Raw genomic sequence first — 18,220 nt, forward strand, 5'->3', positions numbered from 1 at the left:
AGAGGTCAAATACTTAATTGTGAAGGTGTCTATGATTTCAATTGCTTTGTTTCAAGTCCTTCTACTGCTTCAAATCAGTTCATTAACTCACCTGCAGATAATTAGACAGGAAGTGCATTGCCCACCCAAGGAATTAATGACTCTTGCATGGATGTGTAGATGGTCACTATTCTGATACTCAGTTACACCACAGTTAAAACTGTAGGACAAACTTGAGTTTCACATATTTATAAAGTTCCATTGGTCTAGCCAGAGTTCATCAGCTCAGAAGGAATGGGAGAGAGATTAATCTGTTTCAGTCTTCATTTATGGAATGATCTGTTTATTTTTGCTATGACATGTACGAACTGTAGTGTTCTTTAACCACTCAGTACCTGAAATGTACTTAGGAATTTTTCTGTTTCTTCCCGATATGTTTACAGTCTGAAGTAAGGTACAGTAAAGAAAATCATTTAACTGAGAACTGTTTCCATAAAAAATTGTCTCAGAAGGGACCTGTCTAAAAAAAAACAAAAACAAAAAAACAAACAAAAAAACAAGGCCACAGCTATGTATTACATCCTGATTACTTAGTATAAGAATAATACATGTGTCTGTGTTTATTAAATTCATAGTTTTGAATCTCTTCTGAAGTTGAAAACAGATTTTTTTCTTATCAGAACTTGAAAGAAGTTGTTGGTTTGGTTTTTTTTTACAACAAAATACTGTAGGAGAAGAAAGAATTGCAATCAGAGAATTAAGAAATAACATTAGAATATGATGCTATGGAAACGGATGTTTGAGATTTAGGTTCAGTTATTGGTATATTGGTATATTGCTGCTCACTAAGTATGATTACCTGGCATGAAGTCTGCATAGCAGTGGCCAGTCTCTATGAGCATATGGCAATATGGAGGGCTGCTAGTTTTTGTCTTAGGATAACTATAATTTATGCTACTGTGCATTTTTGCCCTTTATTTCTCAGATGAGAAAAGCATAACATTGCTATAATGCTTTTTATTCTAGAGCTATCTCATTCAGAAGAAATCTATACCAGTTCTGATTCTAGAGATACCTTGCTCAAAGCTAGCTACAGTATCTGTGCTTTGTGCATCACTCTGTTATGTATACATTCCCAGTGAAAACAATATGCAAACTAGGTAATTGTTCTGTGCTACAGTTCCTTACCTGTAAATGGGAGAAAATAGTATTCATTTTATCTTTGGCATTTAGATAGAAGTTCTAAGACGCAAAGACTCTTTTATTATTGTGTTTGTTCAGTGGTTAAATCAATATTAAAATTTCATTGAAACAAATTATTATTAAAAATGGATGGAAATACTTAACCAGCTAAGGACTCAAATATAATTTGTATCTTCAGTTGAAATGACAAATGAGTTACAGGAGGTAACCTATGTGATACAAATTTAGCCCTTGTGGATCATTCTTCACCTTTATATTGCAATATGGGAAGAAATAAAATTTTTCATAGCAAATACTTCACTTTAGCTAGACTGTTAGTTAGGGGAAAATATGCCCCAAATGTTTTGGTTTGGAGATATCTACTGCCAGTCAATAAAGCTGATGCTGAGTTCATCAGAGTTACTCCCCTCCATACTTCAGACTAGGCTTCAATTGTGGTTTCTCACAAGAGCAGACAGGTCTAATAATTCTTCAACAATTTGCAGACAAATAAAGATGACATATTGTTCCAAATTCTGAAAAAAAAATATCAACTTAAGGGATTAATGAACTAGAAAATTTGCTTTTAATGACAGAATGCAGATTTCTTATTTGACCTTGAATTATCATATTTTTAATATGGTCTTTTCTTTGTGTTTTAACTTCCTTTCTTGTAAAAAAAAAAAAAAAAAGTAAGATTTTATTGCTGTGCTGACCATGAATCCTCTGCACTGTATTTTCTACTCAAGGGGAAAAATGTTCACTTGCAAAACTGGAACTTGATTTCACACTTCTTGGAGAAATTCCATATACTTCAATTTACAGCTAACACATATAAAAGTTTAAGGTGAGAGATATAGTGCTCAGGATGTAAGGAAGACTGAGAAGGATCAAAATATCTTCCTACTTTAAGTGCATGTTTTCTCCTACAATTAGAAGAAATCACTTTATAGAGTGTGGATTTTTACAAGGAATAATGTGATAGTATAACAAATTAACTAGACTAGGTATCACCAAATTACAACAAATTATTAGGATTACATTAGTGTTTCAACTATTTTTTACCATTTCTGTGCAAGAAAATACTGTGACACATCAGAGACATTACGTATATTATTGATTAACTAATGGGTTTGATTTTTCAAAACAGAAATATCCAGGAATTTACTCTCAAGGCCTGTATTCCTTGCATTTTTTTATTTATATGAAAATAATACATGCATCCTATTCTAGTTTTCATTTTTAGATCACATCCATTACCACAGCATCTGTTACCTTCTCTTAATGAGCAAGGGACACAGATATAAGAGTTTCAGTACTTAACAAGTCGTCTTCCTTTAATAGACTTCAGATGAAAATACACTTGTATTGTATCCCCTGTGATTAAATTATGTTATCATAGACACAATGGTAAAGGGGAAAGTCAGGGCAGGAGGAAGTGTTTGCTTCAGCTGAGCAAACAAACAATTAAAAGCCTAAACAAAAGGCCATATAAAAATCGATCTGTACGGCTGACATGTCTATAAGTTTTTCCCAATTTCTTTAACAGAAATACTGAAATGAACACATGTTTATTCATACACATATTACTTATGCATATTTTTAGTCCCTTTTCCCTTTGGGTATCAGACCAAGAGAAGAAATTTTATGCAGTTGCAAGCCATTTAAGTGAAGGTATGATCTAGATCCTACAGAAATTCATGCTGGGCTACACAAGGAAAAGCATACCAGCAGGTCAAAACCAGTAATTGTTACCCTCTGCTTGACATTTTTGTAACGTAATCTGGAATAAAGTGTCCAGAGCTAGACTATTCAATATAAGAGAGATATTGACAAACTGAAGGGAATCCAGCAGAGGGCCACCAAGGTGGCCAAAAAGCTGAAGCACATATTGTACATGGGCAGCAAGATCTGAGTTTGCTCAGCCTAAAGAGAAAACGAAGTACGACTTCAGTAACCTAATGAAAGTTTATATTGAAGATGAAGGGACACACTTATCAGAGGTGCATAGTGGTAGGTGAAAGGCAATGAACCTAAATTATACCAAGGGAAATTCAGGGCAGAAATTTCTGTATTTCTATGTTTTCATACCACTATAAGAGAAAGCAGTCCCAATACCAATAAATTAACAGCGTGACTAATAATAGTCTTGAACCTGAATATAAGTGCACTAAAACAGTGTAAGCACAAATAATTTATGAGGATTTTGTAACACTATAACGGCATGATCAGACACAATATGATCACAAAAGAGGCCAATAAGGATGGGTGTAGTTGCATGTAGGAGGTGGAAGGAAGGAGCTGCCAGACAGCTAACAAGAAAGAGAAAGCATGACATTGCAAACACACAGTACATTTCCTTGAGTATGCAAAGAGGTGACTAGCAAGACAACAGAAAACAAGAAAAGTAATATCAGAAGCATGGGAAGGAGACAACAGCACAAAAACCTAAAGCGCGAACAAGATAAAAAAGGGAAAAAATAAAACAAGCCCACCTTGGCTCCTATCTCTCTAATTAGGGGCTTTCATGTCAGATCACCAACACTTCGGCTACTAAGATCTGCGAAGGACCACAGGCATCTGAGCCCTCTGCCCTGCAGCCCTTCCATGATGTGTTATATTCACAGCCAATTTAGAAGTATTAAAGACGAAGGGGTTTGTATTTGTAGTGAAGATGATTAACACTGCATAAGAAAAAACTGTCAGCAACAAACAGGTGCTCAATGAATGAAATCAGTAAAGTTCAGTTTTAAAGTTTAAAACTGGCCTGACTATCAGTCTTCTAAACACTTTATCGTAGTAATCTCTACTTCCCCCATACATGTGTGTGTATAAATATATATCACCAATATCTCTGTGAAGATATATATTCATATATATAGTTGCAACAATGGAAAGGGAAAGACCCTCTTGACAGTGACTGATTCATAGGTCTTGGTTTCAAATTAGAATTAGAATTGTATTTTGTTTTATTATTTTTTAAAAAGATATCTTGTTATTTTAAATAAGACAGTATTTTAGCATAAATGTTATTTTTCTCAAAATAGGCAATTTCAGCTCTTTTTGCTTGCATTTTTTCTACAGTTATATGTCAATTTGGTACTTTTCAAGACTTTCTGTTCCCATTTTAGTAAAAGGCAGGTAGAGATCAACATCCAGCACTTCAGAGTGTGTATTACCATTGGTGCACACGTATGAAAAGAAGAATAAATTACTGATAATAATAACAATAAAAGCAATTGAAACTTTTTAACCTTTACCTAAAGAAACCAAAGCACCTAGCAGAGTATATAAGTATGTTACAGATTCTTGACAGAAGAATCATTTATCACTGAAAGTCAGCTACTTCTCAACTGGAAAGCAACAGTCTTTTTAAATGTAGCATGATCTTACAGGACATTTGAGAAGAGAAAATAATCAATCCAGTTCAAATTATATTACCTGTGTGTGAGGCAAACAATTCAAAATGGCCAGGAAGAAGTGTTCAGTGTTTCTTTCTTAAATCTTCTGAAGTTACGATGAGCTGGTAGGAAAAGAATGTGCAAGAGGAAAGTAATATTCATTAAAATTAGAGAGATAACTCATACTGGTACAGACTGGACCACCCTTGCAACTTCTACAGTGGCTCATGTAAAACACAAAACAAGTAATTATGGCAAAAATAATACAGAAGAATCATAAGAGAGGGAGTAACTTTTGAAATTCTAACAAGTAGGAAGAATAGAGAACAATATGTATATCGCTTCTGTAATTTAAGAATAAAAGCTATAATGTCATTCTTCCTGATAAAGTCTTGAGCTGAAGTTCAAAACTAATTTCTTCATTATTGTCCTTCTTCCACATTCATTTTTTCTCTCAGTTGTCTGTAGAATTAGAAAGTTGACAATGTTTCTATTTAATTAGGTGGTAGAATCCTATCTGTAGAGCTGCTCAGTATCCATAGCACTTAGGCCTTCCTGATGTAGCAATGACATAAGTTCATTTCCCTTACGACTTGCGAACCGTCAGTTGCTTAGGGCTTTAAAAGCTCTTTAAAACATTTCTTTCTCATAATAAGACTGTAAAGTAATCTACACACTTGTATAAGACATATAACATGGGAATATAGAGAAAAAGTATTTTGCAATGTAAAGCAGTTTCTGACAAGTCAGATGGAGTTTGAAACCGGTACATAGCTTCAGCAGCAGTCTATATGCTTTCCCTACAGTAAGATCAGAAATAGATACACCTATTACTTTATCGATTCTTGGATTATATGTGCATTTCACATGCTTTTATTTAAATGAAGTATAGATCGATGGAATTATCTAATGAACCTTAATAGCAATCATTACATTTTAATGCACAGTAGAAAAAGCAGACATTTTAAATAGCTTTGTCCCTATTAATCAGAGTCTGCACCTCTAAAATATTCCCATCAATTTAAAGATGCTAAAATATACTAAAAATGTACAAGATTTTTCAGGAGGATCATGACAGAGATTGGTTTCTTAGTACAGAGAATTGAATAAAGTTTTGACAATAATTGCACACAATAGAATTTATAGGAAAAAAAGGAAACAAGGCTGCACCTGGCATTTGAAATTAAGTTCTACATTTCGTATGTATTTAAGTTTCTACATCTAGCCTAGGACATTAGTTGTTGTTCATCTACTATGTCAATAACAATTAACTTTTTTAAAAAAATAATATTCTAGAGTGGAGAATATTGGATGGGATAAACAAAGATGTTTAATACTGTTTGTGTTGGTATTGCTTGGGGGGAGTGGGCTATGGTGGCAGCTTCTGCAAGAAGCTGCTAGAAGTTTCCCCTTTGTCTGGTGGACTCAGCTCGGTGTAGGAAGAACCCACCAGCGGCCAGGGCCAAGCCAATTTGTGACAAAATGTTCCCTCATAATGCCTCTGTGATAACGTGTTTAAGAAGAGGAAAAATAATTAAAAAAAAAAAAGGAAGAAGATGTGAAGTAACAGAAGCGGGGACAGATAGGGGGAGGTGCAAGCCTTTTGGGCCTTGCAGCCCTAACCCTCCACCCTCCCACTGGGCAGCCATTTGGGCCTGACTCAGCCCAGCCCAGCTGCAAGAATTGAAGAGAGGAGATGTGAAGAGAAACTGAGAGGTGTCTGCCTGAGCCTGATTGTGAAGAATTTCTTGTGAGAGGAACGTCTGCAGATGCCAATGTCAGTGAAGAAGGAGGGGAAGGAGTAATGTTGCTCCTGGACAAAATTCTCTTGTGGCCGATGGTGAAGACAATGATGAAGCAGGCTGTCCCCCTGCAGTCCATGGGGGAGCAGAGATCCACCTGCAGCTCATGGAGGATCACACACTGGGGCAAGCGGATGCCCAAAGGAGGCTGTGGCCCATGGACAGCCTGCTAGGGCAGCTGTTCTGGAGGGACAACACTTCATGGAAAAACAACTTGCACCGGAGCAGTTCATGAAGGACTGTAGCCCGTGGACGGGACCCCACAATGGAGCAAGGGAGAAATGTGAGGAGTTCTTTCTCTGAGGAGGAAGAAGCGGTAGAAAATGACATGTGATGAACTGACTATAACCCCAATTCCTTATTCCCCTCTGTGCCACTCAGGGGGACAAGGAGGTAGAAATAACTGAAATTAAGTTAAGCCAGGGAAGAGGGAAGGGTGGGGGAAACTGTTTTGTTCTCTTCCACATTATCCTGCTTTGGCTTTAATAAATAAATAAATATTTTTCCCCAAGTCTAATCTGTTTTGCCCATAATGGTAACTTGAATGATCTCTCCCTGTCCTTATCTGGAACCTTGAGTCTTTTTCTCATATTATCTCTCCCCTATTCCCTCGGAGGGTGGGGGGTGGGGAGTGAGTGAGAGATTGTGTAGCTTGGTCCCAAGCAGAGCTAAACTACTATACTCTTTTCAGAGTGTAAACATGAAGAGACCACTGAGCTGTAAAATGCCTCGCTTAAAATAATCTGTCAAGAAAAGTGCACGACATCTAAAGTTAACCAGGAAAACACTTTGTTGAACAGTAACAAGAAAAAGTTAAGTTTCATCTAAAGGAATATTCTCAAATTTGATTTTTTTTTAATTCTTTATTAAACAGGATTTATAAAGGAAATTCTAACTGGTTTGAGGTTTAACTATTGCTATACTAGCATTTTGTTATTAAAGGAGATGCAATGAAAGGGCAAGATTGTGAATTCAGAGATGTTAAAACCAAAAAGTACTTTTAAGACCATCTGCTCTATGTAGCCCCACCTACTTGGGGCTGTTCGGCCTGGAGAAGAGAAGGCTCTTACGAGACCTTATAGTAGTCTTCCAGTACCTAAAGGGGGCTTATAAGAAAGACAGGAAGAAACATTTTACCAGGTCCTGTTGTGATAGTTTTTAGTGTTTTTAAAATAGAGGGAGGTAGATTCAGACTTGATACAAGGGAAAAAATTTTTACAGTGAGGGTGGTGGAACACTGGAACAGGTTGCCCAGAGAGGTGGTGGATGCCCCATCCCTGGAAACATTCAAGGCCAGGTTGGACAGGGCTCTAAGGAACCTGATCTAGTTGGAGATGTCCCTATTTCTTTCAGGGGGGTTGGACTAGATGGCCTTTAAGTATGCCTTTCAAACCAAACTATTCTATGATTCTGTGATTCTATATTCTGATATCTTTACCTAAATACAATCTAAAATTTTACCCAAGTTAAATGTGATAGTATGCTGTGAGTCTGGATTTCAAGGAGGTAAAGAACAAGATTTCAAAAACCTCTAAGTTTTGCTTATTTGAATAAACACTAAAAACTTAGATGTTTAAATAACATTTTGCAGTTTCACAAAATGCCATTCTAAGCCCTCTGGATAAAAATGCCACACTCTATTACTCTGAAATCTATTTATAGGCAGAAAGGAAACAGTCATTAAATATAAAGAAGAAAAAAAAATATTATTGTTCTGTATTGCTTTTACATGGCAAGGTTCTGGCAGTGGGAAAAGGTGAGGCTTGGCAGCGATGGCCTCTGCAAAAAGAAATTAGGAGTTGCCTGCATGTTGGACAGAGCCAGTTCAAGATGGCTCCAAGAGGGACCTGCTACAGGCCAAAGCTGAGCCCATCAGTGACATTTCTGATAACATATTTAAGAAAGGTTAAAAAAACACTGCAGGTGGTTAAAATAACCTGAGGTTACTTTAATATATTTACTTTTACAGCTTTGTTTTCTTTTTAATCGGTCTGCAAATCATACCGACTGTACCATTTAAGTACTTTCTATGTGTGTTAAATACCATGTTTGTGTTCTGTTTGTTACCCATAAAACCAGTTTTGTCCAGCTCCAGAGCTTCATTTATTTAGCTGACTGTTGTAGAGCATATAGCTGTGGGGTTTCCAGTAACTTTTCACTACAATAAGAAATAGGTGTTATTTGTACCCTTTATCCATGACACAGTGTAGCACTCACCTAAACACAGCTGAAGTCCAATTAAAATTCAAGTGGATTTTAAATTAAATTTTAGTGTGCATTTAAACAACTGGTAAAGTCCAGAGACCTTAACACTGTACAGGATAGACCCCTAAAATATTTATAGAACTTGTACTTGTACTGATACCCCTGTAGTCCTCAAAAATAACCTTTGGAAGTTCATTCAAGTATTAAGAGGTGACAATATTTATACTACAGTAAATGCACATTTCTTCATTCTACCTAATTTTGCTGTCACATATTAACCACATCTGACAAGATTAGGATGGGTCATAGCATGAGGAAACACAGCAGAATATATCCCAACCTGACTCATCAGATAGTACACAGAAAACAATTCTTTCTACACTGATATGCATTATAAGTTGCAACAGGAAACATGTGATCCAGTAAAACAGACAATTGTAAGAAAAAAAAAAAAAATCTTTAATTTCTAGAAACCCCATCAGCGAGTGGATATCACTGTTTCTCAGGCAGGTATAATCATACAGCATTTGCCACATCATTAATTAGTTTTGGGGTGTAGGAGGAAAGGTGATAAAAAGAAACCAAAAAAGCCCAGCCCCCTTAGGATGCGCTAAGGATTCTTTTTCTCTATCTTTTTTAAATACATCTCCTAGAAAAAAAAAAAAGAAATCCATTGCAGCATGCACAATAATATTTAAGAAAAAAAGAAAACCTTGACAAACAGTGTAGTTCTGAAAGTCAAGCCTCTTATCTTGTTCTAATAGGAAAAATCCATCTAATGAACTATTTAATTGCGTTTAACAAGATTGTTTATAGTTACTCCTAAACTCACTAATAGGAAACCTAAGGCCTACATTCAATGTTAGTTTTGCTCCCTTTGGATGTTACTCATAATTACAGTTTGCTCTTTAATTATTCTTCCTCATTTATTCAATTTATGATTAAGACTAACAGCTTGCCCTGGAGGCCGGAAGTGCTGAGGTGGACACTAGTGAATCAGCAGAGAGCAACTCCTTCAGCAACGTGTATCTACTCAGAAGCAGGCAAAAAACAGCTTTTCACTCTAATAATGAAATTCAGAGCTCAAACAAGGGAATAATACTCCAGCAAGAGAATAACGTCTCTCTAGGGAAAGGAGATTAAAGAAATAAATCTATAGCTCTCAAACAAACACTTTTGTACTTTTATTGAAGAAAATTTTGTTGTGTTAGTAATTAGAAGAACAATTTTATCTACCTATTGCATTTATTCTGCAGTCACATGGTACCCAATTTTTGCTTCTTCAATTTGCTGTTTTATTTTCCCGTACTTAGGTACATTATTCGATATCTCATATCTGAATGTCCTTTCTTTGTAGCTTATGTAAAAAGTAATTTAAAAATGAAAATTCATTGAAAATGTGTTAAGGGGGAAAAAAAGTGTTTTATTAACCCCTTCTGTCATTTTTTATGAAGAATATGAAAGAACTATGTATGGGAGTTTCCCTAGAATAAAACAAAATATTTCTGCTGCAGAAATGTATTGTTCCTGCACAGTATTGCCTTTGATTTCAAGAACTACAGGACTGATCACACTAGCTTTTTGGGGTTATTTGTTTAAATAAAATTAAATTCTTAATAACCTTTTGGGGTGGGAATATGGACTGATAGTACTAGGAGTAACAGAGATAGAAAGGATCTAGTAAGCCCAAAACACAGAGTTGTATGGGGCCATACAGCTAGGCAGTTCCAAATTAAAAAGATCTTGAAAGCAATCCAGCCTAGAGAAATTCATGTGTCCCTGTTAATCCTAAAATAAATAATTTTTAAGTGCTGTGGATACATATGAAATCTAACTTCCTGTTGAAAATTACTGAAAAATACCAGATGATTGATGATTCATAGACAGACAGATAGATAAAGTATCCCTCTGTAGAAATTCCATACAGCTCTCCGCAGCAGGACTACTTTATGCTTGACAAAGAATTCAGAACCCTGTTTTTTTCCGAACACTGAAGGAAAGCAATGGCATTATGAAATTATTTATGAGACAATTCCCAGGACACAGGAAAGCTTGAGTCCAGAATTATCACATGCCATGAAGCCAGTTAAGCCTGCCAGCTCAGCTGTTGAGGATGAGATCAGGTATAAGTCATCTTTTCATTCACTGGAATCCTCTCTTTCTGTATTCGAAGAGGTAAGGTCTAAGAATCATTCTTCTGGTAGAACTGGGTATGAAACAGCATATATTGGGTGACAAATAGAAGAATCATGCTTTTTAGTTACATGTTGCATATACAAATATGAATTAAAATATTTTTTCTTTCTTTTATTGTGTTGCTTTTCTTCCATCTTTAGGATTTATATATGAATTCAGCGGCTTGTTACTTCCTTCAGAATTCTTTCCAACTCAAATATCTGTCATCACTGGAACTGAACACTCAGACAAAACGCTGACAATAAGCCACAAGAACAAACTTTCATAGAGATATTTAAGTATCAGATAGGCTTAAAGTATTTGTGATTTGTATAGTTTTAACAGGAAGGGGGAAAAAAAAGCTTAATTGAGAATGTGGATAAATGCAAAAAGCAATCTGAAAATATTTTAAGAGTAAATCTGCTATGCTGCTTCTATTTGTATCTCACTATTGATATCAGAATTACGATTCCTGTCATCCAGTGTTCTTTCAGAGAGGAACTGTGCTTTCTTCAGTCCACACTGAGCTGCTAGTTAAAGGAAGCCATAGGAAATTTTTCTCAAGGTAAGGATAGTTTTCAGGGGGAGTAGCCTGAAATGCAGCTTTTCATAAAGTGCTGTGAAATTTAAGCTGAGCCCTTTTGCCCTGTTTGTCATCATTGAACTCAAACAGTGAATCAATTACTTTTCTATACTAATTAACTCATCATTTTGGTAGTATTCAGTAAACTTTTCTTTTGGTTTTTTTTTTGTGTTATTATCTTGGAGGGAAGATGGGCCTGAAAATTCTTTAGTCTATATTTCTAAATACCTCTAAATATTTCTAAGACCACTGGAAGGTAACATACTATGAAACCCCTCTTTGTAATAGATGAAGTAAAAGCATGGAAAACTCTATGTCTCCAGTATTATTACTCAATCCTGATTTGGAGGCATGGATTCTATGAGATCAGAAAATAGTTCCTTTATTACAAGCATTTGGTCTTTGAGGCAGTTAGATAATGATGTGAGCTTGTACTGGCTTGTGAGGCAGATAATTACACTCACTGGACACTGAATATAATTAACATTTTTCTGTGTGTGACCCAAAAACTAGCTTTAAGAATAGACATTCTTGACTATATGTGTCTATAAAATATTTATAACTTGTAGTATATTATTTTAAGGATGAAGTATATAATTGAGTCATAATAGCAATCCTAAATGGGGAACATAGTAAAAAATACTAGGAAATTTAAAAAAGCTCCAATATAAAGAACTCTTTCTGCATTTATATCTTCATTATTCTTCCCACTATTTTAAATTATTTTCAGAAAGGGTAAACACTTTTTTTCATACTAAGAAAATTAATATATTTTCTCAAAAGCAGAGACACTTGAAAATCTCAGGAAATATATAATATGTTCGATACATTGTGCTAAATGATCAGAATAAGGACAAAGAAATGAATTTATAATTATTATTTTAATGTATTCTTTAATAAGTTTTTTGGTTTGTTTTGTTTTAAGTTACAAATATCACCAGAGAGTTTTCCTCTGAAGCATGTCAGTTATTCTATAGTCTGGAAAACCAACAAACAAGCCAACAAACACAATAACTGGGGAAGTTAAAGTTAAAAAAAAGTTCAAAATGAGCCCCCTCTCTGCTTAGAATATTCTATCCTCTTCATAGAATAATACCTACTCATTTAAGTGCTTTTAGTAAGGGAGTCTCATTAAATAAGTATTTCTCATCCGTCTTTTTTATGCAGAATAAAACATTCAGGTGTTTGAAGAGGAAAGAACTATAGCTTTTGCTGAAGAAGATATAGGCATTTATTTTTTCAACTAGAAAAAAAAAAAAGACCCATTGTGTGTGTGATCACCTGTGTTTTGAAATACAATAGAAGAAAATACCAGAAGATGCTTGAAAAACTTCAGCTATTGTCCTTAATTATTTCAAGGATCTTGTATTATGGCTATTCACCGAGCCAAAATTTTATGTTTCTCTTTGTTGTATTTTTATTTTTAAAAGGGTTTGTTATATCGTTAAACTTGTTATAGTCAAGGTGAATTTTGTTGTACTTTTTTCCTTAATGACTCAACATTGCCTCAGTCTCTTCAACCTATCAATAGAAAAAGTTCAAATACAGGAATTAACCTACAAGATAATCCCATATGGTAGAATGAAAAGAAAATAATACGTGTTATAAATTTCATCTCTTTGCAGAATAAGCAATTAAGAGTTCATCTGAATTTTTAAAAGTAGGTATTAGAATATATGGCTGTTCTTTTATTCTTTTAATAAACTGGAAAATATTTGAAAATGAACAGACTGGAAAATAAAAATGGAAAATTAGAAAATAAAGTTAGCAAGTCAGAAAAATCTAATGAAGAAAACACATAGGATAATAGCAGGGTTATGTTGGCAACATGGAGAACTGGATGAGTTGTAATAATATTCCAGTAATTGGCATACTGAAGTGCACAAAAGTTTTAACATGAAAGATTTCCATTTGTCAATTATGCATGTACTTTTTAGCACAAAAGTCTTCTGAAATGTGTTGGTTGTTGAAAATGCTTACAGTACAAATAAAACATTAAAATTAGAAATTCTTTCTAAACATACACTAGGAAAATTTTTAAGGACTCGATTTCTGATTTTGTTCTATACCACAGACTTCTAAATGGGTTTGTGAAGTGCTAAAGTACTTCTCAACTATGAGGAATCAGTTGATTGGCTTCTCTAATACAACTCTTTACAATTACAGCAGAAGGTATTTATGGCTGCAGTTATGATGGTCAAATGAGAGCTGTTTATTCAAAAGTTACATTGCAAATCCGAAAACAGAAGGCTCATATTTGGGAAAGGAAAGGTGATTTTATAATAAAATGAGGCTAATGGTTATGACAGGCTGAAAGAGTTGGGGTTGTTTAGCCTAGAGAAGGCTCCAGGGAGACCCTATAGTGGCCTTCCAGTATTTAAAGAGGTTCTACAGGGAAGATGGGGAGGGAATCTTTATCAGGGAGTGTAGTAATAGGGGTAACAATTTCAAACTGAAAGAGTGTAGATGTAGATGGGGTATTAGGAAGATATTCTTCACTGTGAGGGAGATTGCTGAGACACCACAACAGGTTGCCCAGAGAAGTTGTGAATGCCCCCTCCCTGAAAGTGTTCAAGGCCAGGCTGGATGAGGCTTTGAGTAACCTGATCTAGTGGAAAGTATCTCTGACCATGGCAGGGAGGGTGGAACTAGATGATCTTGAAGGTCCTTTCCAACCCAAACTATTCTATGACTCTATGATTCTAAAATTCTATGATTTCTCCTGTTCGGCAATTGAACGGAAAACATAAGTCAGAGGAATTACTTTTTTATTATTATTATTTTTTATTACCGTATTTCTTTGTTTTGACTGTTTTAAAAGTGTTGTTTCAAGACAAAAAAAAAAAGTCATTTTTAAAATAATGTGTGAAACTTTTCATATTTTTTCCATCAGTAAATCCTAAAAGTGATATATCTGAAGATATTTTTATTTCTTCAAAGCCATCAAGTCATGCATTTTATTCCAATAAATAAACATCTCTGATTTACTTTCATTTTACTAAGAATTTTTGAAACCCTGATGAAGCTTAGGAGTTCATTAAGTGAGAGTTAAGAAAGTGACAGAAATTACATAATTATATAACCCTTAAGGGCTAGGACTGTCCAATTCTGCTAGGAAAAAACTATCTATCTTCAGAGATATTACACTAGGACAATCTTAAAAAAAAAAAAAATAAGAAAGTAAGCATTGTAAGGATTTCATCCAGGGAGACATTATGTTATGATATGCACAAGAAAAAAAAATAAATTTCAGTATCTTGAATTTCATATAAAAAAATTATAGAAACTTAATAGAGAGGAAGGAGTAATTTATACTGATTTTAGATTCCTAGTTTTACTGATTTAAATAACTGTTCAAAAGTGTGGTCTTTTCTGAAAAGGAGGAGGTGAAATTTTTGAAGATTGTATATACTTTATTAATTTTACAGAAATAACTAATTAAAATATTAAATTTTGTCAATAAAAACAACATTTTACTTGGTAGTAGAAGTTAGGAAATTAGATATTGCAGTTTGACTTTTTGAATTATGAGCAAGTCCACTGAAAACATGATGAACTATACTAGTTAAGCATGTGAAAATAGTTTTTTAAAATGAAGGTACAATTAAAGTTTGAGAATTTTTTAATTCTAAGGATATGCAAAGAGATAGTAATCAATTTTTATATCATAATAGAAAATATTTTGTTTAGCAGAAATAAGATTGTTTTAGGAAAAGTATTGCAGTTATTAGCTGGGGAGATTAGATATTAAAAATATAGAAATTCCAAATACATACTATAAAGATGACAGCAATATACTCTAATGACAGAATAGGTTAAGGGGAAAAATACAGACATTGTCAAGAAAATGAGCACTACAAAATTCCTTCCTCCAAATTACATAAATCTTTTGATTTTTACAATGAAACTACTAATAACGGTGACTATATTTTAAATGCAGATTGAAAATTATGCACTTTCTTCTCCTTTGGATAACGTCACAGGCACTCTGCTGTAATTGAAGGAGAGGGAACTGCGGTGGAGTGACATGAAGCCAAATGCAACTGCTGGGCCATTGGATGCGGACTGTGTTTTCTTGGAAACCAAGGGAGTGGGGGAAAGTTTCTATTACTTAACTAGTTAGCTAGTTATACTAGTTAGTTCTAGTATAAATGCTTAATAATATTTTCTTTAAGAAAAAGCACTTGTAAGTGTGGATGTTAAAGATAGCTGTAGGTTATCCAAACTGGGAAACTGCAGATAACCTTTAATCTCATTTCTGAGTGCTTATGTTCATTTTGTAAAATGAGATCTGCTTCATTTGACTGTAAGTATCATTCAAAAACAACAGATGGACCATTTTGTATTTTATGTAGATAATAAAGGTAAAACCCAAATCAGCCCAGGTTTAATGTAAAACAGAACACAGTGCAGAAGATATTGCATACTCTATCATAAAAAAAATAAGATAAGAATATCGTTAAATGATCTCTGGAATTATGAAATTTTTCGAAGTTTGACAAAGGAAGAAGGTGATGTACTTGGAATTCATTACCTACAGGAATCTTCTGTTCATCAGAAAAGGGCACATGGGACAAAACATAGGGTTTTTATAGGGTCAAAAAGATTGCGTTAGGTGTTGAAGGCCCTAATTAATAACATGGGATTTGGCAAGATAGGTCAAAACAAATCAATGCAATTATTCTAGAAAGCAACCTTAAAGGAAAGAAAAATACCATTCAATATGGCTGTTTTCTTATTCCAGTTGCAACAGCTGAAAAAGACATCGTGAAATTTTAACTAAATATTAAATTTCTTCTTATTATTTCAAATCAGATTGTGATCCTTTACAGATTCTCACATTATTGCCTTGATTCCTCCCAGAAATTCATAGATAAAAACTAATGTTAGGTTTATTCACATCCCAAGATAAGTACGGTGATTAACAACATACTGATTGCCCTGAAATAACTGTTTGAGTATATTCTTTCATGTTATTTAAGAATGAAAGAAATATCATCAAATATGGCTTTCTTTTTTCCTAAAAAAAATGCCTGAATACAATGCATAAACAACTAAACAATAGCCTATTTAATAAACTATCATATTTATATTTAAATGAAAAGCTAACAAAGCATGTAAGCATCATGAAAAATGCTCATTAAGAATTATGTGTATTTCGGAACAGAAATTAAATGCAGGGAGTATCTGTCTTCTATTTCTTTTTCTACCTTTACCTTTTCTTATTAGCTTGCATGTATACTCACTTTAGTACTAGGATTTATTATCATTGCCTTCATTCTAATAAACAGAAAAAACAAGCAATGATTAATATTTTTTTTCCAGTTTTGCCAAATACTAGATGATTTCAGAATTTTTCCATTCCACAAAAACAAGAAAACAGATCCTTAAAAAGTTATAAAGTTTGAGCTGGGGATTGTTTTTTTTTTACTTTTAATCTGAAGTTATAAATAAATTATCTTTTGTTAAATGTTTTAAGAACAAATATCCTGATGATGTGGTAATTTGTTATTGAAATCCAGTATGGTTCTTTTCCTTGAATACGTATAACTTTTTCATGCAGTGATAAGTCCTCTTCAGACTTCATATGTGTTATTAATTTATTTTACAGATGTACACAGAATACAGAGATTAACATTGTCCACCCGGGAAAATAAAATGAAGAATCAGGTGGAGTTTTAATTTCAAATCTCTGTGATTCTGTAATTAGGTCTACATACTATTTAAATAATATAGAAGAAGTAGGGAAATAGACAAAGGATTAAAAAAATAATTAAAATCAACTGGCAGAAATCAGATTTCTAAAATGAAATTTGCTTCATTCTTTTGAAGAAATTTTAATTTTATGAAAATCTTAATAAATTCTCACAGGAGCTTGATTCAAAGATTAATGATTCCCTGGATGCATGAAGTCTAAAAATCCCCCAAAGAAATAGTAAGTTTCAGGATATTTTTTTCAGGCATGTGACAACTATATTTTTGTTAAGCTATAGTTATATTTTCATGAATGCATTGTTTAACTATAAAGAACCATATCTCAGTTTATCTTTCTCAAGTGAACTATGAAAATTAAATGACAGTTGTGTTTTAGACATAACAAGCATACCTTGAATAAACACAGTAAGTATTGCAAATTTACACACACTTTTAATAATTCTAATACATTTCTAACTGTTTAAGATCTGTCTAAGCTTTAAGCTCTATCATACATTTCTAAAAAGGGCTTGATTAAGAAAAGAGTGAAAATGTCATAATAGTTGTAGCGTGTGGAACTGCAATAACATAACCCTTTTACAGAAAATTTCATTTTCAAAATTAATTTGACCTTATAGTCCTGTTACATAGTATGGTATCATATACAGTGACATTAAGCCACTACAGTAGGAGGAAGTCTGATGCTGAAAGGGCCTAATCAGTAGTAAGAAATAAAAACTCCTAAAGTTTGCTGCTTGTGATTAGGGTATAGTACAGGGACAAAGAAAGACAGTGTCAGCCAATTTTATACTAGCATATGCCTTCAGTCATTCTGAGCTTTACAGAGATCTTGAAAATTTCTAAGGGCTGTTGAGATTGAAAGACAAAAAATTATATTCAGAAGTGCACCTTGGAGTGGGAAAAAAAAATTCTACAGGAAAAGAAGAAAACTTCTGAAAATTAAGTACAGTAACCTTGAGTAGCTGTTGCTTGGTATTAGCTAGCTATAAAAAAAAAAAAAAGATTGTTCAGGAATTATTCTGCTAATCCTCCATAGTAAGTTGTGGTCACCTGAATGCTGAATGAGTCATCCTATAAGTATACATATGTGTTCAAGTATATGTTTCATGGATAATATCTGCTTATACATATCCCACAAAAATTACAAAAAACGTAAAGTTTTTTTCAATAAGAGAAGC

The sequence above is a fragment of the Chlamydotis macqueenii genome, chromosome 4, assembly GCF_036417535.1.
Source record: "Chlamydotis macqueenii isolate bChlMac1 chromosome 4, bChlMac1.mat, whole genome shotgun sequence".
Lineage (NCBI taxonomy): Eukaryota > Metazoa > Chordata > Aves > Otidiformes > Otididae > Chlamydotis > Chlamydotis macqueenii.